This window comes from Salvelinus sp. IW2-2015, linkage group LG8, assembly GCF_002910315.2.
Source record: "Salvelinus sp. IW2-2015 linkage group LG8, ASM291031v2, whole genome shotgun sequence".
Classification (NCBI taxonomy): Eukaryota; Metazoa; Chordata; class Actinopteri; order Salmoniformes; family Salmonidae; genus Salvelinus; species Salvelinus sp. IW2-2015.
This window is the reverse complement of record NC_036848.1, coordinates 5,551,518-5,560,304: the sequence shown is the minus strand read 5'-3', so window position 1 is coordinate 5,560,304 and position 8,787 is coordinate 5,551,518.

Here is an 8,787-nt window from a genome sequence, read left to right as displayed (position 1 = left end):
AAGATTATCATAGAGACAGTTTCATTGCCTTCCCTCATCGAGGCCAATCAACTAACAGTCTACAAAAGACGTTGAAATACATCCTTATATAGGATGTTATTAAAGTATGGCAAAGGATTTGAAACCTTAATTTGAAACTGTTCGCCCTGAGCTTTGTGTGTGTAAACAAATGCCAATGAAATTAACAAACAATTAAGTTTGAGTTATAGCAGAGACATATTTCATCCTCAGGTCACTAGAAAATAATGTTTTGTTTATGTTCAAAAAGTCTATCTAATGTAATATACGCAATAATAAAGTTACGCCTGGTGTTTCCAATAGCATTACTGCATTTCCATTGGACTTACAGAGGATTTTAAGTCAATTTGACTGAAGTGTAAGGTTAATGGACTGGGAAGGAACATGTTGGGAAGGAGAACATACGACTGACCATTGGTTGATGCCAAAGATTTCCACTCCACTTTGGTCATTAATGTTCATTTGTAAATTATGAAAGCAGCCACGCTGGTAATGGACAGCGAAGGCCCTGGTGGACTCGGGGGAATCTAGCTGTCATATTGAATCAAGACCTCAGTTTGTTTGACATTCAGCAGGTCCAAGTATGGACGGGAAAACTTGACTTATGTCAGAGAGGCAATGCATTGCTTTAGCATGTCTTCTGAAAGGCAAGGAAGGTTGTGATTAAGCATCACTTCCCTTAGAGAGCAAGCAGAATGATCTGAGGATGCCCAGATTGTGTCTTAAGAAATACACTTGATGTTGGGGTCAAGTTGAGCCCAATTGCAGGCCTCCAGAAATCTTCTTCTGGTCAGCTGCCCTCCACTCTGGAAGTCATATGCAGTCATGGAAGTGATGAAAGTCCTGGCAAAAATCCCCTTGGACCAGATAGTTGGAAAAATATCTGACATTAATATGTTTATGATGGATTAAAGCAAGTACCATCTGAATTTATTATTTTGTTATTGCTTGAAACTACTTTGATTTTCTCAAACAATACTGCTCTCCAGATGTTTGAATAGGTTCTTGGAATCATGAGTCAATTTTAAGGGGAAATAATGGTGGTTTTGCTTTGGAAAAGCTTGGGAATTGCAACTAGCCTACATGGGAATCAAAACAGTGCATTTAATACAAAAGGCATGATTCACATGTAGTCGAGGTGCAAGCCCATCGGTGCTGACAAGTCATCATTCAGATTATAGCTAAGAAAATCTAAATTGAGTATTGTGAAGGCTAGAACTAAAAGAAAGGATGTTAGCAGGCATTTAAACTCTTCCGTCAATAAAAGACCAGTGTCTTTCTGAGGGAATCTCTCAAACCATTTCTGTAGATAAGCTTGTAAAGATACCACCGAGGTCCTATTAGCCAAAATGTTGATGGAAACCACATGGCACACAACAGCTCCCATTCAAATCACAGGTGGACAACAGAAAGTGGGTCAATCTCCTCAGTCTCGTTTCTCAAAACGTGACCGTTAACGATGAAAAAAAAAATACAGCCTAAATGTTTGCATAGCCAAACCGGACTGTTCTTAATTGACACATAAAAATCCTTCCTCTGTTTTAGTAGTCTTTTTAAAATCACATTTTATTGGTCACATACACATATTTAGCCGATGTTATTGTGGGTGTAGCGAAATGCTTGTGTTCCTTGCTCCAACAGTACAGTAGTATCTAACAATTTTTAGGCCCCATTCCCCTCTTTTCCAATGTTCAAGTTGAACACCTTGATCAATTGTCTGTTTACCTTACATTCCAACGGTTGCTCAATATTATATGGGTCTACAAAAACAATTGCACACATAGTAATGATTGATGTAAGTGTTATAGAGTGAATTACCCAGTTATAAGCTTGTCTTGGTTAAAAAAAATATCAAAGCACTCAACCTTATTAAGTTTTATTTAGTTAAAATGTAGACAATTGGCTTCTGTATACATTTTTGCTATGTAGGTGTTGAAACTAGGTTTAAGACAGTACCCTTCTTTTCAAAGTGGAGCACAGTGATTTTATTGTGAGCTGAGAGGAGGCATCCAAGTTGCCAAGGGCGTCATGCACCCAAAAAATCTGAGGGGGCACAAAGTAGGTGGGGAGGGTCTGTAAGCAGTGGTGGGAAAAGTACTAAGTATATTTAAAACCAGATGCTTTTAGACTTTTACTCAAGTAGTATTTTACCCGGCAACGGTTACTTTAGTAATTTTCAAAGTAATTTTTTACTTTTACTGGTACAGTGGTGGAAAAAGTACTCAAATGTCATAATGTTATTTGAGTAAAAGTAAAAAGTAAATTCTATACATCAAATTCCTTATATCAAGCATACCAGACGGCACGATTGGGAGAGCGGAGCAGGCGTGACAGTACCCCCCCCCCCCCCCCCCAGAGCCACCGCGCGTCCCACCTGGGTGAGCCTGACGGGTCGGCCGAGGCATGGGCGCTGGTCAAGCTGGCTGGGGCGTAGAAGCACGACGAACCGGCAGAGGCGTGGGAGCCTGACGATCCGGCTGAAATGGGAAAGCTCGACGATCCTGCTGAGGCGTGGGAGCCCGACAAACCAGCTGTGGCGTGGGATCTTGATGGGCCGGCTGAAGCAGGACGTGGGGTGGGCGCCTGCCGAGCCCACGGAGGCAAGACGACCTCTCGAGCCAGCTAAGGCGTGGAAGCCCGACAAGCTAGCTGAAGCACCCCCGGTTCCCTCGGTGACGGCACCTGGACACGACGTCACCATCCAAAACTCCCTGATGCTTCTTTTAGTGGTGTCAGCATTCTATAAGGATCGACGCTGGTAGACGAGAAACAGGTACAAGGAGTGAACATAGCAATGGACATGGAACAGGTCAGGACAGCGTCTGGACATGAACACATAATGACAATAATGCTGACACAGGGAACAAACGGGAGCAGACAGTTATAGACATGGCAATCAACAAAGGGAAGGAATCCAGGTGAGTCCAATGAGTGCTGCTGCGCGTAATGATGGTGACAGGTGTGCGTAATGAAGCACATGAGCACCAGAAAGGGAGAGTGGGAGCAGGCGTGACAGTATTTGTATTGAGTGAGACCGACAGATCAGAGGCAGTAGGGATGACAATGCGTTATATTGATAGGTGAATGAATTGGACCCTAATTCTGTCTGCCTGAGCATTCGAAATGTAACGAGTACTTTTTGGTGTCAGGAAAAATGTAGGGAGTAAAAAGTACAGATTTTATTTAGGAATGTAGTAAAGTAAAAGTTGTCAGTAAAATATAAATAGGAAAGTAAAAATACCCCAAAAAACTACTTAAGTAGTACTTTAAAGTATTTTTACTTAAGTACTTTACACCACTGTCCATAAGTTGGATCATTTTTCAAACACCTGAAAGACCTTTTTCCTGCAATCTAAAAACATAGTCATTGTGCTTAATTCTATGTCAAAAATATGTTTATTTTTCTGCCTAGCTAAGCATACCTCTGACCGATGTTTCTTATTATTTTTTAAGAAACTAAATATGATTCTCTGCAACTCTGCTAAAATCTGGGTCAAAATTGAAAGGAATGTGAGTCTTATTCAGTACATTTAGATATTGCTTGCTTTTCAAAGTCTACCAACCTTACCATTAGCCATGCCAGCTAAGACAGTTAGACAAGCTAGCTACTCTAACTTGATTGATAGCCTGAAATGGCTTCTCGGTATATGTGTAAATATTTGAATGAACATAACAAGATTCAACAACTGAGACATAAACTGAACAATTTCCACAAACATGTGACTAACAGAAATGGAATAATGTGTCCCTGAACAAAGGGGGATCAAAATTAAAAGTAACAGTCAGTATCTACTGTGGCCACCAGCTGCATTGAGTACTGCAGTGCATCTCCCCCTCATGGACTGCACCAGATTTGCCAGTTCTTGCTGTGAGATGTTACCCCACTCTTCCACCAAGGCACCTGCAAGTTCCCAGACATTACTGGGGGGGAATGGCCCTTGCCCTCACCCTCTGATCCAACAGGTCCCAGACATGCTCAATGGGATTGAGATCCGGTCTCTTCGATGGCCATGGCAGAACACTGGCATTCCTGTCTTGCAGGAAATCACGCACAGAACGAGCAATATGGCTGGTGGCATTGTCATGCTGGAGGGTTATGTCAGAATGAGCCTGCAAGAAGGGTACCACTTGAGGGAGGAGGATGTCTTCCCTGTAACGCACAGCACTGAGATTGCCTGCAATGACAACAAGCTCAGTCCCGATGATGCTGTGACACACCGCCCCAGACCATGACGGACCTCCACCTCCAAATCTATCCCGCTCCAGAGTACAGGCCTCGGTGTAACGCTCATTCCTTTGACGATAAACGTGAATCCGACCATCACCCCAGGTGAGACAAAACCGCAACTCGTCAGTGAAGAGCACTTTTTGCCAGTCCTGTCTGGTCCAGCGACGATGGGTTTGTGCCCATAGGCGATGTTGTTGCCGGTGATGTCTGGTGAGGACCTGCCTTACAACAGGCCTACAAGCCCTGAGTCCATCCTCTCTCAGCCTATTGCGGACAGTCTGAGCACTGATGGAGGGATTGTGCGTTCCTGGTGTAACTCGGGCAGTTGTTGTTGCCATCCTGTACCTGTCCCGCAGGTGTACTGTTCGGATGTACCGATCCTGTGCAGGTGTTGTTACACGTGGTCTGCCACTGCGATGACGATCAGCTGTCCGTCCTGTCTCCCTGTAGCGCTGTCTTAGGCGTCTCACAGTAAGGACATTGCAATGTATTGCCCTGGCCACATCTGCAGTCCTCATGCCTCCTTGCAGCATGCCTAAGGCACGTTCACACAGATGAGCAGGGACCCTGGGCATGTTTCTTTTGGTGTTTTTCAGAGTCAGTAGAAAGGCCTCTTAGTGTCCTAAGTTTTCATAACTGTGACCTTAATTGCCTTCCGTCTGTAAGCTGTTAGTGTCTTAACGACAGTTCCACAGGTGCATGTTCATTAATTGTTTATGGTTCATTGAACAAGCATGAGAAACAGTGTTTAAACCCTTTACAATGAAGATCTGTGAAGTTATTTGGATTTTTACGAATTATCTTTGAAAGACAGGGTCCAGAAATAGAGACGTTTCTTTTTTTGTTGAGTTTAGTTAGGTTCCCAATCTTGAAACCTATCTGGGCTAGCTAAGGCCAACTTCATAAATTTGCTAAGTGGACAAAAAAAAGCAAATAATTTTGGGGGAAAAATGGTTACTGGACCAGTCTGAGGCGGCACGTGCCTCTGTGCCCCCTATGGGCTTGATGCCTCTGCAAGTGAGCATATTCTCCTGCTCCTTTTGGGCATAATAACGCCATAACCCACTTTGGCAAGCGAAAACCCAACACTGCATATGGATCTATAACCCAGTGTGGAGAGAACACTTTCTGTTTAATGTCTTGTATATTTCTCTTTCTCTCTGCCCCAACTCAACCAACTGCAGCTCTGCCCCAACTCAACCAACTGCAGCTCTGCCCCAACTCAACCAACTGCAGCTCTGTTCAGAGAGAGCTGGGAGGAAGTATGGGAATCCTGTCAGGCAGCGTCTCAGTCACCGCTTGAACTCATCTGTGAAGGCTGGGCCTACCACGCAGGCAGCTTCTCAGTCACTGCTGAATCCATCTGTGAAGGCTGGGCCTACCACGCAGGCAGGCCGTTCAGTCACGCTGAATCATCTGTGAAGGCTGGGCCTACCACGCAGGCAGCTTCTCAGTCACTGCTGAATCCATCTGTGAAGGCTGGGCCTACCACGCAGGCAGCGTCTCAGTCACTGCTGAATCCATCTGTGAAGGCTGGGCCTACCACGCAGGCAGCTTCTCAGTCACTGCTGAATCCATCTGTGAAGGCTGGGCCTACACGCAGGCAGCTTCTCAGTCACTGCTGAATCCATCTGTGAAGGCTGGGCCTACCACGCAGGCAGCGTCTCAGTCACCGCTGAACTCATCTGTGAAGGCTGGTTCTACCACGCAGGCAGCGTCTCAGTCACCGCTGAACTCATCTGTGAAGGCTGGTTCTACCACGCAGGCCGCGAACACATCCATATGTTACAAGCACCATATAAATAACAAATTGTGATTCAAGTGTTGAGAGGAGCCAAATGTTTGTTGGACGGGTTGACATTAAAGAGGAAGAACGTCAAGGTAGGAAACCAATCAAGCCTGGACTCCATCTGCTTTTAATGCTCTGAGAGAAACATCTTCCAGCTGCTCTTCAGCCTTTTCCATGGATTGTAATTTAGAGTGCAAAAAACACACAGCTCTTTCCGTTGTCCATGCCAGCAGCCCAACCCAAGTCTGTTGGGGGGGGGGGTAGTTTAGATAATATAGCTGGCAACTGTTGCCATGTCTTACAGAATATACCATGATTGTTAGTAGTGTAAATTGTTAGCCATAAGTGAGAAATTTGTCAGATTTCTTTCTAATTTATATTGACATTCACATATAATTCCCTGCTAAAAAGAGTAACCGTATTGCCTCAAAGAAAATCTAACAACTGAGTTGATTGAGTATGCTACTCAACATGCCTCTTATACACTGAACAAAAATATAAACGCAACATGTAAACTGTTGGTGCCATGTTTCATGAGCAGAAATAAAAGATCCCAGAATGTTTACACACAAAAATATTATTTCTCTAAAAGGTTGTGCACAAATCTGTTTACATCCCTGTTAGGGATCATTTATCTTTTGCCAAGATAATCCATCCACCTGACAGGTGTGTCATATTAAGAAGCTGAATAAACAGCATAATCATTACATAAGTGCACCTTGTGCTGGGGAGCAATAAAAGGCCACTCTAAAATGTTCCGTTTTGTCACAACACAATGCCACAGATGTCTTAAGTTTTGAGTCTCCACTGCGATTCTCTACCTCTAACCCTACTACAGGGGCTGAGTCACTGGCTTACTGGTGCTCTTTCATGCCGTCCCTAGGAGGGGTGCGTCACTTGAGTGGGTTGAGTCACTGACGTGATCTTCCTGTCTGGGTTGGCGCCCCCCCCTTGGGTTGTGCCGTGGCGGAGATCTTTGTGTGCTATACTCGGCCTTGTCTCAGGATGGTAAGTTGGTGGTTGAAGATATCCCTCTAGTGGTGTGGGGGCTGTGCTTTGGCAAAGTGGGTGGGGTTATATCCTTCCTGTTTGGCCCTGTCCGGGGGTAACATCGGATGGGGCCACAGTGTCTCCTGACCCCTCCTGTCTCAGCCTCCAGTATTTATGCTGCAGTAGTTACTTCTCCTGTCTTATCCGGTGTCCTGTGTGAATTTAAGTATGCTCTCTCTAATTCTCTCCTTCTCTCTCTCTTTCTTTCTCTCTCTCGGAGGACCTGAGCCCTTGGACCATGCGTCAGGACTACCTGGCATGATGACTCCTTGCTGTCCCCAGTCCACCTGGCCTTGCTGCTGCTCCAGTTTCAACTGTTCTGCCTGCGGCTATGGAACCCTGACCTGTCCCGGACCTGCTATTTTCAACTCTTGATGATCGGCTATGAAAAGCCAACTGAAAATGATTCATGATTATTATTTGACCATGCTTGTCACTTATGAACATTTTGAACATCTTGGCATAGTTCTGTTATAATCTCCACCCYGCACAGCCAGAAGAGGACTGGCCACCCCTCATAGCCTGGTTCCCCTCTAGGTTTCTTCCTAGGTTTTGGCCTTTCTAGGGAGTTTTTCCTAGCCACCGTGCTTCTACACCTGCATTGCTTGCTGTCTGGGGTTTTAGGCTGGGTTTCTGTACAGCACTTTGAGATATCAGCTGATGTACGAAGGGCTATATAAATAAATTTGATTTGATTTGAGGGAGTGTGCAATTGGCATGCTGACTGCAGGAATGTCCACCAGAACTTAATTTAATTTTAATTTCTCTACCATAAATTGTCTTTGTCATTTTAGAAAAATGTGCAGTCTGTCTAAACCAGCCTCACAACCGCAGACCATGTGTATGGCGTTGTGTGGGCGAGAAGTTTGCTAATGTCAACGTTGTGAACAGAGTGCCCCATGGTGGGGGTGTGGTTATGGTATGGGCTGTCATAAGCTACGGACAACGAACACAATTTCATTTTATCGATTGCATTTTGAATGATCAGAGATACCATGACGAGATCCTGAGGCCCATTGTCGTGCCATTCATCCGCCGCCATCACCTCATGTTTCAGCATGATAATGCACAGCCCCAAGTCGCCAGTGGTGGAAAAAGTACACAATTGTAATACTTCATTAAAAATAAAGATACCTTAACATAAAATGACTCAAGGAGAAGTGAGTCACCCAGTAAAATACTACTGTGGTAAAGGCCTAAAAGAATTGAGTTTTAAATATACTTAAGTATCAAAAGTAAATGTAATTCCTAAAATATACTTAAGTATCAAAAGTAAAAGTATAAATAATTTCAAATTCCTTATATTAAGCATAGCAGACGGCACCATTTTCTTTTTTCTTTTTATTTACGGATAGCCAGGGGCACACCAACATTTAGACATAATTTACAAATGAAGCATTTATGTTTAGTGAGTCCGCTAGATCAGAGGCAGAAGGGATGACCAGGTTGTGTGAATTGAACCCTTGTCCAGTCCTGCAATGCCGTCAAAATGTAGCGAGTACTTTTGAGTGTCACGGAAAATGTATGAAGTAAAAAGTACATTATTTTCTTTAGGAATGTAGTGAAGTAAAAGTAAAAGTTGTCAAAAATATTAATAGTAAAGTATAGATACCAAAAAAACTACTTAAGTAAAAATACTTTAAAGTACTACTTAAGTACTTTACACCACTGCAAGTCGCAAGAATCTGTACACAATTCCTGG